The sequence below is a fragment of the Carassius gibelio genome, chromosome B8, assembly GCF_023724105.1.
Source record: "Carassius gibelio isolate Cgi1373 ecotype wild population from Czech Republic chromosome B8, carGib1.2-hapl.c, whole genome shotgun sequence".
In the NCBI taxonomy this organism is placed as follows: domain Eukaryota; kingdom Metazoa; phylum Chordata; class Actinopteri; order Cypriniformes; family Cyprinidae; genus Carassius; species Carassius gibelio.
Genome location: NC_068403.1, coordinates 22,079,888 through 22,102,760, shown reverse-complemented (window position 1 = coordinate 22,102,760; position 22,873 = coordinate 22,079,888). Strand labels below are relative to the sequence as shown.

Sequence of the window (22,873 nt, the reverse complement as noted above, 5' to 3'; positions counted from 1 at the left end):
TGATGGAAAAGCGGCTTTTTCAGAAACATTAAGTCTTCAGTATCACTTGAGCCTTCAGAAATCATTCTGAAATACTTATGAATTATTACTGGTGCTCAGTAATTAATAATGGATCTTACTTACCTTTTGAATGTTTGTGTATAATACTTTCCACAAAATATGAAGCCACACAACTGTTGTAAACATTGATAATACTAACAAATGATTCTTGAGCAGCAAATCATTATGTAATAAATAATACAATCCTCTTTGTAGATTAAAAAGATGTTCTTGATGTTACATTATAGTTTCTTGTGATTCTGTAATGTCAAATAAAAATGTATTCTATGTAAGTTTGTCATATTCCTGTTTTTTTCTTTTTTTTCAAAATGTAATGGTTTCCTTTGAGACATGATTCACATTTTGCTAATGTCACCCAGGCCGTACGAAGTGAAGTGAAGTGACATAAAGCCAAGTATGGTGACTCATACCCGGAATTCGTGCTCTGCATTTAACCCATCCAAAGTGCACACACACAGCAGTGAACACACACACACCGTGAACACACACCCAGAGCAGTGGGCAGCCATTTGCCATTTATGCTACGGTGCCTGGGGAGCAGTTGGGGGTTTGGTGCCTTGTTCAAGGGCACCTCAGTCTTGGCATTGAGGGCTGAGAGAGAGAGCGCTGTACATACACTCCCCTACATTTCCTGCCAGGCCAAGACCCAAACTAACAACCTTTGGATTACAAGTCTGAATCTCTAACCATTAGGCCACAACATTCCCTGGAAGTTTATGGATACAATTAACCGGTCACACTTTAGTTTGGGGCCCAATTCTTACTATATATAATTCTCACTATTAATGATTAACATAATTTGCTGCTGTGACGAGTCAGCTGCCTCCTCCCTGATTATCATCGGCACACAGGGCCGCGGGAAGTAATTTTGAACAGGGGGTGCTGTGAATTTTTTTTTTTTTTGACAAAAAACCTATGAGCCTATAGGCCTATTTAAAATACATTTTAAAAATAAATACATTGAGATTTACTACTTTATTGTCATATACACTTCAGTGAACAGGGTCTGAAACACATAGACATCAGTTCTCAGATATGCGCAATGCCTTATTAATCTGAAGCAGAAGCAGAATCAGAAATAATAGTTTAATAATCGAAAGAAAACGAAATAATTACTTTCATTAAAATTTCAGATAGCCTATACATACATGCAACTTATTTAGATACAACAAATAATATTACAACAAAATATAATATTAATCAAACTTCACAATAACGCTAAAACAATGCAATCGATTTGGTCAGCTGGCTTGAGTCACTGCACGTTTATGTCACACGCAACTCTATTAACTCCAAAATCTTTTTACGCACACCACAAGGAAATAATCTCTGACTATTTAAGCAATTTGTTTATTGAACAGTTCTCCACATCCATTACGCAAAGAACACACGCACAGTATAAAGCTTTCTGTCTCCATCTCCAACCTTTTTACACAAACCACAAGGAAATAATCGCCGACTATTTAAACGTTATTTAACAGTTCTCCACAACCTTTACGCAAAGAACACACGAACGAAATAATACTCTCCATCCCCACCACCTTCCAAAAATACTATAGTATACTACTTACAATTGCTTGGCTAGTCAAAGCTGATCCCACACTTGTTGCCAAAAAAATAAATGTTACAAGCGCGGCAGCACAATGCTCTTACCTGAGCTACATGCAGGCGGGGTGCCCTGGTTACAGGTGTACAAATGTCGAGGTGCGCTGTATTATATACAGATGGATGTATTCTGCGTGGAACGAGCGGGAAACCTCGTTACTCGGCGACCAAACCTGCCTGCCCGACGTTGACAACGTAACTTCCGAACCTGTGTTGATTAGGCCTCAAAATATGAAATTAAAATCCAAAATATACGTAATAGACTGCGTGTGTCAAAATCATTTTCTAAAATATTCATAAGGAATTTATAAATTGTGCAAAATATTTTAATAGGCCTACATTTTTTTTTATCTCCCTCTCGTCACTAGGGGGTGCTGCAGCACCCCCAGCACCCCCACTTCCCGCGGCCATGTCGGCACACCATCCTAAATCTTCACAAGGCTCCCCACAGGAGTGGGTGTGTGAGAGAGGGTGGATCAGCACTGGATCAGTCAGGGTTGGCGGCGTGTGATGGGGCACACCTGATGTTCATGGAGCCTCATCACCGCCGCGGTTTTAAAGCCCAACGTGCCTCTCCTCGGGAGACCAGTCTCTTCTCTGTGCATGCACATTGGTGTCCTCGTGGGTCCAGGAAGGGTGCGGCGAGGGATTCCCACGCCACCAGAGATGTGAGCCGCCGGACCCGTGATCTGGAATGTGATGAGTCAGTTGTCACGAGTCACACTGGTGTCCTCATGGGTCGAGGTAGGGATGCGTTGAGGGATTCCCGTGCCACCAGAGATGTGAGCGCCGCGGGCCCACGAGCAGGATGTGGCCGCTAGAAGGAGCCGCCGCCGGTCCAAAGAGGGGAGCGTGTGCGGCCACCGGACACCGCCCCTTACCTGGACCCTTCCTCCATGAACACTGCCCAGCCCTCACGAACCCCGCAGCATGACGCGGACACCAGATCCCCTTTTTGTTTTGGACACTCTGCCCCTTTGGCTACGTTAATTCCCTCCTTTTGTTTTATTTTCTGTTAATTAAGGGATCTAAAATATGGTCAGAATAAGTTCTTAATTTGTGCATTTAACAGTGAGAATTGGTCCCTAAAATAAAGTGTTACCAATAATCCAATAGTCTCAGCCTCAGACGTCACTCCCACAGACTACCCACACCATGTTCACTGAACATCTGATGCATATTGCACACTAAACTGAATATACTTTAGCTTTTTATCAGCTGCACATTCTCTCACATCTATAAAGGAAGATCAAGTAAAGTACCTCTCCGATAATAAAGGTAATATACTGTAGGTAAATATAATGCAGGTAAATATGAAAGTGACGTAGCAGCCATTTAGTCTTGTATTCAGATCACCCAAATTGCTGGTGGACACTAAAAGGTGGAGAGACGTACTCCAATGGGATGTGTAGTTTAGTACTTACATATAAATAATCCCATGTAAATAATCTGTGTTTATTTTTTAAGAAAGGTCAAAAGGATAACGTCTCAGATGTGTTTCATTTAAATTGTTGTGACATTATCTGATTTATTTGATAAAATAGCCAACAGAGCCTTTTAGTGTTATAACAGACTTATAAAACCACAATCGATTCTAATGCTAACTGTGGTATTGGGGGGAGGGGAATGCTCATTCTAAGGTGTATTTGATTGGTCAAATTAGAGTACAAGCCCCTGCAAACAAGATGAGTCCTGAATATTTTTGGTCTATTTTCCTGTAAAAGGCCTGTACATATTTAACATTTACTACTGAAAGGATTGTCCACCCCCCAGTAGTACACTCGCATGTAATTATTTTTCTAGTAGTACACTCGCATGTAATTGTTTAAATTTTTCCTTAATAGTACACTAGAATGTAGGGATAGGTTTTGTTTACATTTTATCGATACCAATACCAAAAAAGGTGCTGTCATGACTGGCATTTTAGTGAATGGACGCTTCGGGTGGACGCGCTCTGAATAAACACATATTAGCACTCAAATAAAATTTTTCACCTGCAAGCCTTAAGCACATGTAAATAATGTACTTTGGGTTGGTGCAGTGGATAAGACACATGCGTTTGGTGTGACCCCTGTTTCACACCGCAAGCGTGAGCGGCGCGTGAGCAGCGCATATTTTTTTCGGCATCAATGTTAATCAATGAGTGCATTCACACCGGGACCAGGAGCAGCCCGTGAGCATCAAGCAGGAGCGTCGCGTGAACAGCAGTGAAGCGGGAGTTTCGGCGTCCGGTCTATTTTTGCTGTGGTGCTCACGCTCAGTTAAAGTGAAAACACACTTTTGATGGAAAAATAAATATGATTTCACACAAAACTTGTTCAAAATGCACAGAATAAGCATGTCAAGAGTTTTAACAACAACGACAATGTCTAGTGTTTTAACAATTATGCCAGAAAAGAAAATTAAGTATAACAAATATGTATTTACCCATTTAAACTTTTTAATTATTCATTTTGGGTGAAAGTATGGTGTATTGTTATAAAAACAAATGTTGAAAGAATTATACCCATTGTTTGAAATGGTTCTACTGTCTGCCAAACACACTTTGCAGCCGCTGCTGTGATGCTGTACTTATACGCTTCCAGTGTGAATACTGGCAAGAGTCTGCTGCTGCAGTGACGATGTAGTTGCGCGGACGCGCTGCTCGCGCACCGCTCACGCTGGCAGTGTGAAACGGGTGAGAGACCCTAGTTCGAATCCACTGTGAGTCACCAATGTGTCTCTGAGCAAGACACTTAACCCCTAGTTGCTCCAGAGGTGTGTGACCTCTGACATATATAGCAATTGTAAGTTGCTTAGGATAAAAGCATCAGGTAAATGTACTTTTGTGATTGCAAATAAGTGCACTGTCTCATGAGTGTAACTCAACCACTGAATTTACATTTGATGTGAATGTGTATCACGAGTTCCATTTGGAGCTAGAGCCATGAGACATAATACAGATCATTGCTTGAGATAGATTTTGTGTTTTGTAAGTCACTTCACTATTAAACTAATGCATATACTGTATTGCATCTGACACTGGTGTCACTTAGTTTTGTCACCCTTGCAACAATTACTAACTGCATGCACGCACACACACACACACACACAGCAAGTGTGCTGGATATAACACGCACGTCGAGCAATCATCAGCCACATATTTCAGTGAAGGGAAATGAGAAGCAGTAGATCTAATTCATCATTAACATTGAAATGCAAATACATCCACATTAGATCAACGAGAATGGACACAGACTAAGGCAAAACTAAGAGTATTTGTAGGGGGGCAAGCAAAAGAACTAATGAGTTAATAAAACACAGGTGAACAAAATGCCAATTATGAGGCAAAGTAAAACTAGGTCACATGGGAACAGACTTACAGAAATGTGACAGTTCACCCCCTCCCAGAAAGGCACATCCCCGCACCGTAACACCGTAACATATTCCAACTGAGGAGGGAGGGTGGGGGCTCAGAATGAGGGTGTGGAACAGAAGAGGGCCAGAAACAAAAAGAGTCCAAAAAGAAAGTCCGTGGTGGAGTGGAGGGTGGGAGGAGCCAAGGGGAGGCCAGGAGCAGCGGCCAAGGCAGAGCAAAAGGTTCAGGCGACCAAGGCGGAGGCAGGGGTCCGGAGCCTGACAGAGCTGGAGGGATGAGGGAGTCTGGTGGAGCTGGTGAGATGACGGGCCATTGTGGAGACAAGGGAGCTAAAACCCAAGGCTAAGCCGATGGGTCAAATAATAGTGGTGGAGTCCAGGGCTCAGAGGATGGAGGCGGGACAGTGGATCCTCATGCCAAGGCGCAGCTGGAGACTGGAAGTCCTGAGGTGGATCAGAGCGCCCAGATGTCGCTGACTGAGGGTGAGCTGAGGGACTGACAGGCACTGGCAGGCACCAGCGGAGATAGGGCTGAGGAACTGGCTGGTTTAAGAGATGTGGGAGAGGTAGGCTGGGAGGGCACACAGGAGGACTTTAACTGGGCGTAACCAGCGGAGACACAGGAGATTCAGGGCTGGGCGGAACCAGCAGAGACACAGGAGAACTGGGTAATGCCTCCCCAACCAGTCTATTAAATCCATCAGGAAAATGTCCACAAGTTCCTAATAGTACTTCCCAGAAACTGGCTGCAGCTCACCCTCAGCTGCGGGAGTGTTGGTGGGGCTTCCCTCCAAGCCCTCAATCTCCACCACAAAAAATTCCCTCGGAATGGACGATGTTGCCGGCTCATGCATTTGGTTAGACGGTCCAAAAGGGTCAGGCTCTGGGGTGATGATAAGTTTATAATCGGTGATGTGCGCTGGCTCACATGTCATGGCAGGCTCAAGCTCTTCATCTGTGATGGGCTCTGGCAATAGCTCCGTGCAGGATGACGGCTTGCTGGTCTCTGGTTTGGGAGTGGGACTGGAGATGTCCTCACCAGCGGGGCAGATGAAGATGTATAGTCCATTATTCTCCAGCACCCACTCCACACATGCGGCGAAGATGTCCGCTCTGCTCCAGGCATAAAAGGGCAACACTGGAATTGTCCATGATGACAGATGGATTAGGAAAAAAGGGAAAAAAAACTGTAGTAGGTTTGTTTTTACTGTTATGGGTTGGTGAGGTACAAACGCACAAGGACGAAGGAGATCAAGCATGTAATGTAATTGTTTTGGGGGGCAGCTGTGGCCTAATGGTTAGAGAGGCGGACTAGTTACCAGAAGGTCGCCAGTTTGAGTCTCGGTGCTGGCAGGAGTTGTAGGTGGGAGTTAGTGAATGAACAGCGCTCTATTCCACCCTCAATACCCATGGCTGAAGTGCCCTTGAGCAAGGCACTGAACCCACAGTTGCTCCCCGGGTGCTGGATCTATAGCTGCCCACTGCTCTGGGTGTGTTCATGGTGTGTTCACTTCTCACTGCTGTGTGTGTGTGCACTTCGATGGGTTAAATGCAGAGCACCAATTACGAGTATGGGTAACCATACTTGGCAAATGTCACGACTTTCACTTTCACTTTTTTCTAGCAGTACACTAGCATGTAATGTAATTGTTTTTTTTCTAGAAGTACACTAGCATGTTATTGTTATTTTTCTAGTAGTACAATAGTATGTAACTGTTTTTTTTCTAGTAGTAAACTAGCATGTAATGTAATTGTTTTTTTTTTTCTAGCAGGACACTAGCTTGTAATGTAATGGTTATTTTTCTAATAGTACACTAGTATGTAATAGTTTTTTTTCTATAAGTACACTAGCATGTGATTGTTTTTTTTTCTAGCAGTACACTAGCATATAATATTTTTTTAGTAGTACACTAGCATGTAATTGTTTTTTTTTCTAGTATTAATACACTAGCATGTAATTTTTTTCTAGTAGTACACTAGCATATAATTGTTTTTATCCTAGTAGTACACAAGCATGTAATGTAATTGTTTTTTTTCTAGAAGTACAGTAGTATGTTATTGTTATTTTTCTAGAAGTACAATAGTATATAACTGTTTTTTTCTAGCAGTACACTAGCATGTATTGTAATTGTTTTTTTTTTCTAGCAGTACACTAGCATGTAATTTAATTGTTATTTTTCTAGTAGTACACTAGTATGTAATTGTTTTTTTCTAGTACTAAACTAGTGTGTAATTATTTTTTTCTAGTAGTAAACTACCATGTAATGTAATAGCTTTTTTTCTAGTAGTACAGTAGTATGTAATAGTTTTTTTCTATAAGTACACTAGCATATGATTTTTTTTTTCTAGCAGTACACTAGCATATAATATTTTTTAGTAGTACACTAGCATATACAGTAATTGTTTTTGTGTTTTTATCCTAATAGTGCACAAGCATGCAATGTAACAATGTTTTATTTTCTTATTATTGACGTTATTATTGATAATTGCTTATTATTAATAAGTAATATTAATATTAATGCTGCCAAATTATTAATCGCATCCAAACAGTATATATTTTTTAAATGTTTACATTTATACATTTAAATATAACTATTCTTATATTTTATATTATATATAAATATTTAATATATAAAACATTTTCTTAAATATATACATGCATGTGTGTACGCAGAATGTACATGTAATATATACTGTATGTGTGTATTTATATATACATAATAAATATAAACAGTATACACACATATATTATGTCAACAAAAACTTTTATTTTGGATGCGATTAATGACGATTAATTGTTTGACAGCACTAATTAGTGTTTATTCCACAGATCAGTGTTGGTTCGATGATCAAGGCCATCTTTTTTCAGTAACAATGGGCGTAAGTTTTATTGACACAGTTGTGTTTTGCTGGTTGTTCGGTATGATCATTTCTTTAAATTTAGCTGACAGTAATCTCTCCTACACAGCCAAAGTGCACACACTGTGTTGCTCTCCATCTTTAACTGTAAAACTGTACTAATGTTTTGACAGTTACACACCATATAGCGATTTCTTGACTCAGTGTTGATCCACTGACGCAACAGTCGTAAAATCAATGTTTCTTCAATGTTGTATCAGCATTCTCTCGCTTAGAATTGAGGCGCTAGTGTGCTTGGGTGTTTTCAAAGGCTGTAAGAATGTGGGTGTGAGCTGAATCGGCTGTCGTATATGTGTGTGTGAGTGTTTAGCAAGCTGTTTTGGGATGCCAACGATTCCAGCTTCATTGGTGACCCCCTACAGACAGCTGCAGCGAGTATGTGTGCCTCTGTCCGTCTGTGTCTAGTTTTCCAGTACTGACATGATGAGCTTTGGGAAACAGGAACTTTATTGTGTTGTGCAGTCATAACTGAGCATCTGTATTGATGTATGCTCTTGATTCTTCTTGAGGTCAGAGTGTGACGAGAGGGGAGCATGTTTTGAGAAACCTTCCTGACAGACATCCGGGGAATTGTGTGGAGGGGCGTCCTCGAAGCGGCGGCATTCCAGGAGGGTTTATTTTTGTGGGAAACGGCGACAAGAGTAGAGGAGGGAAAGGGAGGGAATGACTGCACGTGTTCTGAGAAGAGGCGGCGGTCCGCAATAAATCAAAAAAGCAAACAAAGTCCCAGACACAGGATACCGTGAGCCTAACCCATCACACCTGCTCCTGCCACACACGCTTTGACCTCCGACCTCCATCCCTAACATCTAGGTAGAAGTCGCTGCTCTTTCTGAGGAAGAACTTTCTCAGTTGGATCATTAAGCAGTTGTGTGTGCTGTGTTTATTTTTGTGACCACTTCGGATGGGAATTTGCGGACGAAAAATCCCCCAGCAGTGTCGTGTTCAGCTGAGAGCGAGCGAGCGAGAGAGAGATGCTCCTCCCGGCGCACAGCGGGAATCTCTGTTTGGATAGTTTTTCCTTTCACTCTACTTGTCTTAACTGACTCCAAGAATGGTTGAACTCTCGCTCTCTATCTCTCTCTTCCTCCTTCCCTGTCCACAGACTCTCGTTCTGATCTCATTTCTTTCTTTAGTCATCTGTGTATATCTCAGTCTTCAGCTGTTCCCCTCTATTGGGGGCTTGTATCTCACAGATGTGTGCTCATGTATTGGCGTTGCAGTTTGGATTTTGATTCATCTCATTGACTCAGATCTTTTGAGTCCATTCACCATTCACAGATTTGTTGGCCCTTTCTGCAGGTGTCAATGTTATTACAGAAGAAATGAATAAAATGTGCTTTGCTAGAATCAAATAAATCATTCACTCGGCCATTTGATCACAAACAAGACATATCAGACTTGTAAAACATTAGTACACTTAAGCATACTTTTAAGAAGTGTACTTTTTATGGAAATAATATACATAGGTGTGAACTGATATTTTAGATCAGTTTTGGGCTCTGTGTCTCACCCGGTTGCCCGTTGATGGCAACATTGTTCCTAAGAGTGCTTTTTGACCAACTTAATTTGGACTTACAGTATATATAATTTCATAATTCTATTACAGTGTACTACCGAATGTAGTGACAAGCATGAATAATAAACTAAAATACACTTTAATGTCATTTCTATTTAAACTTGTATATCATGTATTTAAATATATTTGTAATTGCACATTTGTAATGAAGTTGCAATTTATTACATTTAAAATCTGTATATTAACTTTTAATGTATTATCAAATAACACTCTTTGGTTAAAATTGATCATCTTTAAAGCTTGTCACGAGATTACCAAATATAATGATTTAAGTAATGTTTTTAAGTACACTTAGGTGACCCCTACTGTATCTTTTATTAATAATATAATCTCTACAAGTATGTTTAAAAATATATATATACTTTTAAGATTGACATACACTACAAGTACACATTAAACACATTAAAAATGCTAGAAAATGTCTGGTATTGGCAACATTTCTACCTTTGTTGGATTATGGAGATATACTATATATGAATGCCCCAACACATTACATTAAAAACTTCATATAGTTTTCCATAGTGCCTTACGTTTTATTACTGGTCGTAGCTATCAAATTGGTAATTGGTTTAATTGGTATAGTTTTATTTATAAGTCGATTTGAAGTCTTAATCCAAATTGTTTGTCTTTTAACTTCTCGAAATTCCAACGGCGGCTACAAACTCCACTCAATGATTTGATGCATCTCAAAGTTTCTAGGGTTCGAACAGAGATAGGGAAAAAAAGCCTCCTCTTGTAATTACCTACAGGATACCCTAAAGCTCACCATGTTACAGTCACTAAATGAATTTAAGATACTTTTAACAAATTACATGTTTAATCCTTTATCCTTAAATCCTTAATGTTTAATACGTGTTTTTTATGTTTTTGTTGTATATTGTACAACTGTATACCTTTACTATTTGTTGCTGCCTTCTTGGCCAGGTCACTCTTGTAAAAAAGATTTTAATCTCAATGAGTTTTAACCTGGTTAAATAAAAGAACTGAACTCAAAAAGGGTGAATCGTTCAGTTCATTCATGAACAAGATTGCTCCTCATCTCTTTCGGACTCAAATCACCAACTGGTTCTTTAATTATTGAGTAAGTCAGTTTATTAGATCTTGTTGTTGAATGCCATTGGTTAATGCCATAGTCACTTTTGATTGCAGGAGAGCAGTTTGTTCACACGTGTCAAGAGACTGATAATTTAAGAAAAGTTTGTTCACTTCATCAATTGGTTCCAAGAAACAGATTTGTTTGCAAACAAATTTCAATTCAATTAAATTCAAGTTTATTTTTTGCTTTTTTTACGGTACCAATCATTGCAAAGCAACTTTACAGAAAATTAAGTTTCTACAGTATTTAGTAGGTTTGAAGTCTACAACATTATAGCAAAATTTGGTAGTTCTGTATGTTGTTTCAGGGTTAGCATCCTCTGAGGTCCTCTGAGGGGGTGACATCATCTCTTCTCAGGTGTTCTGGATACAGACTGAAGCTTGTGTAAAGCCTAGTTACCAGGGATGTCAATAATTGTCGTAGCTGCTGTTCCAACCAATTTATTAGTTTATTAGTTATAAACCAATTTATTAGTTATTAGTTAATTAGTTTAAAGCAAGCTAAAGAATAATAATGGACATTTGATCAGATATAACTGCAGTCCAAAATTATGAGATGCATTATTCGAATGCTTGGCGAAAGAGATGTGTTTTTAATCTAGATTTAAACAGAGAGAGTTTCTCTGAATGCCAAACATTATCAGGAAGGCTATTCCATAGTTTGGGAACCAAATGTGAAAAGGCTCTACTTCCTTTAGTGGACTTTGCTATCCTAGGTACTACCAAAAGTCCAGAGTTTTGTGAAGAATACTGTTTTTGTAATATGGGGATATAGTTTTCAAAAGACAAGTTGCTGTCTAATATAAAACCCAGAATATTGACTGTAGAGGAAGTAACCGTACAATCAGTCTAGTTGCAAATTGTAATCTATGAAATTCTGTGTACTGTTTTTTGGTCAAATAAGTCATATCTCTGTCTTATCCAAATTTAATAGGAGAAAATTATTGGTCATTCAATCGTTTACATTTTTTTTAATACACTCTGTTAGCTTAGATACTTTTGAAGTTTCATCTGGTCTCGTTGAGAAATACAGTATAGTTGAGTATCATCAGCATGACAGTGGAAAATAATCCTGTATTTTCTAATAATATTACCAAGGCAGAGGACCTAAGACAGATCCTTGTGGAACTCCATACTTTACTGGTGATAAATGAGATGACTCCCCATTTAAATAAACAGAATGGTAGCAATCTGACAAGTAGGATCTAAATCATCTTAGAGCCTGCCCTTGAATACCTGTATAGTTTTGTAATCAATCTGAGTATGTCATGATCTATGGTGTCGAACACAGCACTAAGATCAAGTAAAACTAGCAATGAGATGGAGCCTTGATCTGACGCAAGAAGCAAGTCATTTGTAATTTTAACAAGTGCAGTTTCTGTGCTATGATGGGTTCTGAAACCTGACTTAAATTCTCCATACAGGTCATTTTTTTGAAGGAAGGAGAACAATTAAGCAAACACAACTTAAAAAAAAAAAAAAAAAAAAAATTGGTAAGATTTTAAATGGGCCTATGATTTGCCAGTTCACTAGGATCTAATTGTGTTTTCTTAATAAGGGGCTTAATAACCACCAGCTTGTATGGTTTTGGGAAGTGACCTAAAGATAATGACGAGTTAATAATATTGAGAAGCGGTTCTTCTGCTACAGGTAACAACTCTTTCAGTAATTTAGTTGGTACAGGATCTAATGAACATGTTATCGGTTTAGATGCAGTGATACATTTATTTAATTCTTCCTGTCCTATAGTTGTAAAGCACTGCAGTTTATCTTTGGGTTCGATGGATGAAACTGAATCTACATTTATTATTGTATTTCTGATGTTATTTATTTTATCAGTGAGGAAGTCATTACAATTAAACACTGAGGGAATATTTTAATTGGGTGTCATTTGGTTATTTTTTAATTTAGCCACTGTGCTAAATAAAAACCTTGAATTTTTTGGGTTATTTTGTTCGTAGATATGCTCGGCCATGTCTATAGCTGTCTATAGCTGGACATATTGTTTTTCCACGCTATTCTAAAAACCTCCAAGTTATTTTTTCTCCATTTGAACTCAAGGCAATGAGTATCTTTCTTGAGAGAGTGGGTATTACTGTTATACCATGGCACAGTTCGTACAAAACACCACTGTTACTATACACAGAACTGTAAGTGTGAATGTGCATGCGATTTACTTAATCAGTCATTCTGGTAGCAACAGTAAAATTGTATCATCTTTCTTAAAGCACAATGGTTTGAGAGAACGTTTTGTGGCTATGTATTGTGTGGTGCTTCAAATTCTTTGTATCTATAAATGACAATTTAAATGCAATACTGAAGTTTTTTTCTTACAGCACCAATGATATCTGAACGGCAGTACATAAAAATTGGAACAGTGCCTGAAATGATCATTTTAGATTATCACAAGTAACAATTGTAACAAAAACTATTAAGAAGGGCATGAAAATGGCAGCTTGAGTCACCTTAAACCTTAAAGTTTGAATTATTGCACATTTGTATTGAAGATTGCATATTTTTTGCTTCACATAAGGCTTCACAACGGTTAGGGTAAAACGTGTGGACAGAAAAAAAAATGTTTATTACAATGTCCTGTTGCTTTTACATCATATTTAATCCATAGCATTCCTTTTAGCACACATATCTTTTCTCTTACATTGTTATTCAAGTCTAATGCACAAAAAACACCACAGAGCAGCAATTGTTTGTTGTCCTCCACTTGACCAGTCGCCTGTACATAATCATAAGCAAAGGTCCAGATCCTTTGTGTTAACAATGAGATCATCCAGGATCCAAACTATCTTGTTATCTAAATGATCTTGTTATCTGGGTCAAACCATGAACACACACTAACACACAAACACCACACAGACCAGTTCCCAAGAGTACAGCACTTTTTCATCTGCGATATGACTATGATGGTGGCCTTGCGTGGTTAACATTGTTTAGAAATAATTGTGCATTCCAAAGACAGCGATTAACATTCACTTTACAGTACTACTGAAGTAGCTAGTAGCATTTCTAATAGCCTGTTGGTCAACCGATCCACACATGTTGCTCTATTTACAAATGCACTTTATCTTTTTATGGTTACTTATGGTCATATTTTGTACTCTGCATGGACTGGGTTTATGCACATATGTATTTTCTGTTATAGTGTGTGTGTGTGTGTGTTTGTGTGTACGAGAAGGGCGTTCGTGGCTTCAGTTCCCAAAAATAGTGCATCATCTTCTTCTCCATAATTAGAGAGTGTTTATAAAACCCAGATTTTAATTTTAGGCTGTGGAAAAGCCCAACATATGCACACAAACACACACACATACATGCACCCACTTGCTCTCTCTCTCTAACACACACACACACACACACAGACACACGTGTCCCAAACACAGTCTGTAATTTTGAAGTAAGCAGCAGCTTGTGGACCGCTGGATTTTCTGGCCATCAAGGGTCACTCTTAAACACACACTCACTCTCACAAACAGATATTTAACGTCGCCGTTCTGTTTGCAATTGCCCGCAGTATTGAAAGTGAAGACTGTTTTCCCTTCTTTGATTGTGAGATATCTTAGATCTTTATTGGAGTGGCAAATGAAAGGCAAAACTGGTTAATATTATTCATTTAACCATTATTTTAGTAAAAGTAATGTAATGCATTACTTGAAAAAAGTCATTTAATTACATAACTTTTGTTGCTTTCAGTTTGTTAAATCATCTTAGTTTTACCCCTTTCTCTCAGTGTTGTGTGTAATTAGTTACTAAGTAATTAGTTACTGTAATTTAATTACTTCTCCCTTGAAAAAGTAAAGTAAGGGATTACTCTTATTTTTTTTTCAGCAATTTATTTAAAGTTACTTCTTATGTAACCGAACTCAATACTGTGTATGGACTGTAGAACATTTATATACAATACAATAGTGGATTTAACATCAAAATTTAAAGTCTAACCTTAAAATGCTTGCCTTTTAAGTACTCTTCTTACTTTAATTAAAAAGAATATTCGTAACACTTTAGTGTCCAATTCTCACTATTAACTAATTGGTTATTAACATGAATATTACTTGGATATTGGCTGTTTAATAGTACTTTAAAAACATGAATGTCTTTTTTTGCAAGACTTTATTCTAAATCCTTAATCCTTACCCAATTCTTAAACTTAACCACTACTTTACTAAGTATTAATAAGCAGTAATTAGGAGTGTATTGAGTTAATAGTTAGTTAATAGTGAGAATTGGACCCTAATCTAAAGTGTGACAAGAATATAGGTATTTATCATTTATTTGATAGAATTAAAAGAACCATTTTATGTCCATAATGTATTAAATTGTCAAGGTTGATGCAGGATTTAGAAAGCAATTAAAAATTTTTTTTTTGAGAGAGTCATTTGTACAGTAATCTAATGACACTGTTGAAGATGTAACTAGTAACCAGTAATTAATTACTTTTTTAGAGTAATTTACCCAACACTGCTCTCTCTATATATAACAAGAATGAATGCAAACGTCTCCTAAATTCATGTTCCCATAATTACTTTATCATAACTTATTATACATGTTTGTATTTTTAATATTTATTATATTTATAATAAATATTTATTATTTATTTGTACAGTTTTAAATATTTTTGTTTGTGATGTTGCATAATTAATTTTTATGAGCAAAGCTGATGCATTTTTATATTGTCACCTATTATTTGTATGCCTCTGATGTCTGATGTGCTGTTTGCATAGCGACGAGGACAGTAAAATGCATTATGTGTCCATATCTGAGAAGGATTTCTGATCATCTTATTATTCTGCATTACTCAATCAGCAAACAGTTGCTGTACAGTTACATGCATCCACTTAACCGCCGACAGACTCAGAGGTGGATGGGGTGGACTTGGCAAAATCTGTGTCTTTCTCTTTCTTTGTCTCTTTCTCTCTCTCTTCCTGCAGGCTGGCTGCACAAAGCCATGCATTCACATCTCAAGATGCATTTAAGCACTAAGTGCTCATTGTGCTCAAGGCTTTCGGACAAACTGCATGTGTGTGTATGTGTGTGTGTGTGTGTGTGTGTGTGTATGAGACAAGGTTATTATCATAATAAAACTAAACCTAATATGAAAACTAATGATTCAACAAAGTGAATAAAATATTTAAGCCTGCCAATCAATTCAAATATTTATGTGCAATTATTGGGTTCAGCTATTTGTGAGAATGACACTCACAGCAAGAATATGTTATGTGCAAATTTAAAAAACAGATGTCAAAACTGCCCCACATATACAGTATCACTGAAATAAGTGAGAAAAATGCCAAATTACGTTTAAATGATCATAAATAAATAAAATAAATGACATTTTTAATTGCTTGTGCTAATCCATTTTTGACAGTCCTTATAGCAATACAATATCTGAAAAGAAACTAAATTGTGTAGTTGAGAAAAAAAATAAAATAAAATAAACAACCAGAAGAAATCATTATTTTCAAAGTCATTCTATCTTCACTTGGCGGAATAGTAGATGATTCAGCATGTGATGAAGTATTATGTTGATTCATAACCCATTTTGATTTTGTCTTTTGTGTACTTCTGACACAAATTAAGATGCTAATTAATGAGTAATTAAAGATATAGATGTGCTGCCAAGATTCTCAAACATCTGAGGGCCATCTTTACATCTTACCTATAACTAAACTGACAATACAAACTAAAACTAACTGCAATAAAAAGTACATTTAAATAAGCATGAAAATAAAAATGAATTACAAAATGTAGAAGTAAAAATATGTGTATATTGGCATCGATTTTCACAAATACATTTCTAGTAAATTTCACAAATGATTACAAAGAAGTGTCAAGCAAAATTAAGGTAAAAAAGGTAAAAGACAAATAGAATTTTCTCGTAAAACTAACTCTAATAACCTTGTTTTTAAAGTTTACATTCACTTTGTTGCATAACTGTAAAAGTGCATCTCGGCATGATGTAGGATGTGTATCAAGCTTTTAGCAGGATGTTGTTGGAAACTTCTTCCTATTCTGAGTGTTATAGTGAATTGTTAGCTGTTTACATTGACTTGAGCAACTACACACACATATACGCACATAGACACATATATTTGACCTTCCACATTGAGGACGGATCCAAGGCCCTCAGGCGCACATCAGGTACTTTTCTTGAGTGGCTTTTTGCTGCAAAGTGCTTCTCCAGACAGCCAGCCTCCAGCAGCACTCAAGCCCCAGCGTGGCTGAGGGGGACTGGGCTGGACGCTGGAGCGGGATGGGGGTCGGCTGGAGCTTCGGAGGCAGTGAACTGTCAGGCAGCAGCCGGGGTACTTGAAGAACTCGAGAGAGAATAGCTGCCATTTAACAAAGAGCAGATCGGGCCAGATTCACAAACACACACACAGTCTCATGCTGACACACACTCTACCGGACTTTACACGTTAGAATGAGAGTGAAAGACATGTGTGTGAATAAGCAGACACAAACACAATGAAAAAACACATTCATCTAAACACATTTATATACACAAAGAGGCATGTCTGCATACACACTGACAAAAACGTCTACACACACACACACACACACACACTCCTGGCTGCTCCTGCTGTTAAGTCTGTGTAATTGGGCTCTTAGGCTTCATTAGTGGCAAATCTGAAGGGACCCCTCTCTCTCTCTCTCTCTCTCTCTCTCTCTCTCTCTCTCTCTCTGTCTCTTTCTCTCTCGCTCTTTCTCTTGTATGGATTTTCCCTGTTCTGGCTCTGTCTCTTTTCTCACCTCCTCTTGTTTTCTAAGAAGTTGTCTGAATTCTCCAGCAAGCATTTGAATCATTTTCATGTCTTTGAAAGTTATAACATAAAGTTCATAAAGTTGACTTTGATCAATACGCAGGCGTTAAGGCCCGTTCAACCATGAATGATATCTACGTTAGCGTCCATGCCAATAAATAATAATGCTCAGTTTATTATAGGTTTACGCTGCAGTTATGTCATCTACACTGCCTTTAATGCTCAAGCTCTTTAAAGCAGGATGGATTCTGATTGGCTTGTCAGTGATTTTATCATTCATCAGCTAAAAAAAAAAACAGGTTATGAAAATGATTCCAATGATATAATATCGGTGTGCTGTTATTGTTGTTGTTTTGGTGGATTATTCTTTTAAATTTAGAATGATTTTTAAAACCATTTCTTTATTACTATCTTTATTGTTATCGTTATCGTCATTGGTGTGAACAGGTGTGACCAAATGGAATTGAAAAAACATTTATTCTAGCAATATCTAATTAATAAACAGATCATTCTTAATTAGTTCGTTAATAATATCTAATTAATAAACAGATCATTCTTAATTAGTTAAACTGGGTTTATATAACAATTAATTTTGTTGTAAAACAAAAAAAGAAAATTGTTGATTGAAATAAAGCTGAAATTAAAATATGAATAATAGATGAAAAACAACAGAAATTGGAAATGTTGCCCTGGCAACTAATTGAAATAATTGTAATTTAAAGCCCTGAAATTACGAAATAAAATCTGAAACTGAAATACAAATAAATTAAACTTAAATGCTGATATAAAAAAATAAAAAAAATGGATAAAATGGTCAAAAGCACACAGATAAATAGTAAACTAAAATTACAATGAAAAATGAAAATATACAAATCAAAACTAATTCAAAATATAAATAAAAACTGTAATAGGATATAAAAAGTACTACAATAATACATGCAAATCGATTCAACAAAATGTATGATACATATACAGTGCTAGTATGAATTGATAGTAATAGCCAATAGATAAAGAGAAAATTTGCAAAACTGCATTTTTTTTTTTTTTACCCTTGCTGGCTTCAAGGGACCACATTCTTCACTATTTTCCCTCCTTTCTCCTCACCCTTAGAATTATAGTGTTTTTGCTACTGTACTGTAAGACTTGCTCAGTAGATTACTGCAAAGATACAGATTATAAAACAGATAGTTCTGACGCTGAAATCAAACCGAATGAGTCACATTTGCAGTTATTATAAAAGAGCCTGTGACCACATCAGAATCATTTACTGTGGTTATTTACAATAAATGTAGCTATTTATTGAGCATTGGTGTGATTTGTCACATTGCTGTTTTTTAAAAGCCACAAGAAGCCTTTCCTTCCAGCGATTTGATCACAATTAAGAAGGTTTTAGGTCCCCTTATGGATTCAATAATTAATGACACAAAGAATATTTTCTGTTTGGTAGTTCTAATAACATTGAACTGTTAATTACAAAGTTGGTATATGATGTCCACAGTCTTTGACAGTTGCTGTATAAAGCTGTTTTGATCTGAGAGCATTACGGCAGGAGGACGTAAGGGAGACAGAAGGTTCTTTGAGGTTAAGGGTATTTCAACATGCCACATTTGTGAGACAGAGTACTTTCTTTTTCTGATAACCTCCACTTCAGTGTGGGGCCTGTGATAAGACACACACACACACACACACACACACACACACACTTTGTGTAGTGCAGAGACTAGTGGCCCCACTTGAGCTTAGAAACCCTCAGTCAGACAAGAGAGACTCTCTCTCTTTCTCTATCCGCGCTCATCTGTCTGCAGCGCTTCATCACTCCTCAGCCCTCCTTTCCCCTTTCTTCTGATGCTGCATAATCGTATATAATTTGCACATTCATTCTAATGTACAGAGCATGGTCTTGGAGATCAGTATTAGCTATCTTCATTGTCATCATATGGCAAGGGAAAATGAAACTGAAACCTTATTTTATATTGGACTTAATCCGCAAATGTTTGTATAGTTTGCATAATAATGGATGTATTTGTAATTAGCCTTATGTATGTATGTCACAAATTGTGGAGCAAAATTTTTTTTACAACACTTAATCTATGATGTTGAGATAGTAGAACATTTGTGTCAAATTAAACATGGTGTCTCCACTAAGGTCTACAGCGGAAGTTAGTAATGTGCTGAATAGGCGTCCTGGGCGAAGTGGAGGTCTTTAATGGGAGCTTGTTGGCTAAACTCAGCGCAGTATTATTAAATTGAAATCCCACTGTGTGACTCCCATCCAGACTGCGGTTCTTCTGTTTGGCTCCAGAAGGAGAGAAAATGAAGTCATATTATGAGCCGGTCTCAGAATGACGCTGAATTATGGTTCAACTCAACTCCTGTACTGAGAATCACAGAGACCTCAGAAGAGCTTTCGCGTAAACTAATAAAAGCATGACGAACGCCGAGCTTGCTGCTGATGTCCCTAATTATTGTCCGGTGGCGAAGAATCTTGGTTAATTTAGTTGGTTACTTTTCATATGGAAGAAATAGAGGACATTACAGATCTCTTGTGAAAAAGAAGGGCACTTAACTGTGTTGAGGATGCACATGAAGTGTACTTCAAATCTTATAAGTATATATTTTTAAAAGCTGTACTTGCAGATTATATAACTTCAATGAAATCAAAGATCACTTGAGTGCAAGTAAAGAGAGACACTTTAATGAGTTTCTTAACATGCTCCTATTAACACTTTTACTTAAATCGTTGATTTAATCGTCATCATGCATTAAAGAAATAAACAGTTATATTAAAAGGCATCTCAAATACTTTATTATATCGTTTGAACTGTAAATTTATTAAATTTTACATTTAAAATCAATATATTTTAAATGCATTCAATTACAACTTCATCATTAAAGCCGTGTAGCTGCAACACTTTAAATACATATCAGTACATTCCACAGTAAACTTGAATTGTATATAAAAGACAGTTATATAAAGTAGTTCTAAAATTATATATAAAGATCATTTATGTCCTACTAACTTTTATTTTGAGCCTGTCCTCAAACAAAAAACGACCATATAGGTCGTTTGTGCAAGCATTCATTACGACCTATATTTACGTTTTAAAGTTAAGCGCCCTCTAGCGGGCGTAAAAATAATGACAGTATCGTGTTGCGTCTGTCGTCATGAATTGCCGTATAACGTCATTACCAATCAAAATGCACGTTTATTTAAATGCAATGTGTGGGCGTTTTACACCGATCTCACAGTATTTCTACATATTTTACTACTGTAGGTGGCTTATTCGTTCGAATGCCCACACCTAACCCCACCCCTAAACCTAACCCTCACAGAAATCATGCTAAATTATGATTTATTGAGCATATATATTTTCGTGCATGTCTGTTCCCTGGGATCGAACTCATGATAGCGTGATTACATATCAAGGTATAACGCAATAATCTACTAACTGAGCTACATGAAACGCAAACCAGAGGGCAAATAAAAGACTACAAAACATTAATATGAAAACAACCTTTTGCCGATAGGGGCGCAATTGTAGTATACACTCTGATGGGTCGTATTTCAGGGATTTGGCCAAACGACCTATACAAGCGTATTGGTTGGAGGACAGGTTGTTTACTTTTTAAAGATTTATTTTTTGCCTTTATTACGATAGGACTGTGTAGACTAGACAGGAAGTGAGGTGGGATCAGGAAAGGTCCTTTAGCTTGGATTCAAACTCAGGACGCCCATAACACAATGGCATTATAAGTTGGCACACTGCCCACTAGGCTATCACATCAACAACTAACTTAGTTTTAACCATAATACTTTTTTATTTAATTGCAATTAACCAAATCCAAAAATATTACAATGCAATTAAATTCACACTTATACGAATATATATATATTTGTTTTAGAAGTATGCTAAAATTTACTTTTTTCGTGAGTGGTAACGTTGTGCCAAATGACCTCTTCTTGTATGTCATCTATTGTTCATAATGTCTCAAAATAAGTTGTTTTCCTAAGTATGAGTGTCAGAAATGAACGCCACTTAGCTGTCCGAGGCATAAACTGACATGGGTTGTTGTTTGGTCTCAGAGGCCTTGCGGTTTGAGGGGACAAATTGAGCCAAACCGCTCCAGCAAGTGCCACAGAACAGAGAGGAACTGTTGTCACTGAGGAAACACTCGTCCTTGCCAGACTGTGTCACATTGCACTGCCACACCACAGCAGCAGCGTGTAATCTCCAGTTATAGGTACATTTTAGTAGTATTCGAGCGTGCCTGTCAAACTCATCTGGATTCTCGGTTTCACTCATAATGACACTTGACATGACTCACATGGCCTCTCATAATGTATGAAGGGACGCATGAAGATGCTTTTGTCCCTGATGCAGTAATTACTATTATAATTAATAAGGCACGCTGAGTAGGATCAGTGCTCTGATGACTGATGTTGTATGTCTTTCATGTCACTGCTGATTTTGTTTTTAAGCTTGACACATTCAATTAAGGAGCTTTAGACGGTGGTCTGGTTTACGTAGATTAGCTGTTTCTCTGAGGTCTGCTGTTTGAAAGACAGAACCGCTACTGAAAGCGACCAGTTAATGTATGTCTGCTTTTTGTCCCATTCCTCTCCCCCATTTTGTCTTACTTTAATGAGTCATTTCTTTCTATTTGAATTCATTTATATTGTTCACTTTTAATAGTAGCAACATAGTCAACATACTCTCAACATTACTCTATTTCAGTTGCAATAGTTTTTGTTTTTTTTGTGCAGCTCCACATAAAAATTATCATTCTGTCATAACCCTCATGTGGAACTAAACCCATATTATTTTATGTTTTTTACTACTCAACAAAAGTGAGTTATTTTGTTATTATTTTCTCATAAGGTAATAAGATCTAGGGCTGTCAAGCTCAAAAATGGACCATGAAATATTGGACTCCATTGTATTTTATGAAAATAAATAAATAAATAAATAAATAAATAAATACATTTTCATAGTGACACAAGTTTTAGTTTTGGGTGAACCAACCATTTTTATTTCTTTATTATTATTATTATTATTATTATTGTGTGTGTGTGTGTGTGTGTGTGTGTGTGTGTTAAAACTACCACAATTACAGGAGAAGGTCATGTCCTCAGATTCAGAAATAATTATTTTATATTTCAAACCTCTTGATGCCAATAATGGTTTCTATTAAATCATCTGCTCCCGGTGACATTAAAATGCTTCATTTTATAGTAAATATCTTTATTACTGTTGTAAAATAGAAAGGTTACAGTTACAGTACAAATATAATCTATGTTACAGTTACAGTTGCACTGGTTACAGTAATAAAATATATAAAATGAAGATTATAGGGTCACTTCTAGTCTTTTTTCATGATCACTACTGTGAATTAGGAACAATCACAGCTTTATAAAAATCTGTATCTGTGTTTTTAGCTTGTAAATACATTATTACAAAATAACATGAAAGCAGCTCTATCTAAACTA

At 37.1% G+C, this 22,873-nt stretch overlaps 1 protein-coding gene across 1 annotated transcript in view; it reads left to right on the top strand.

Annotated features, from left to right (window-relative positions):
* The window catches only part of LOC127963773 (adhesion G protein-coupled receptor A2), an 85,386-nt gene that overhangs the window by 7,128 nt on the left and 55,385 nt on the right, over positions 1 to 22,873 (top strand). The window lies entirely within an intron of this gene.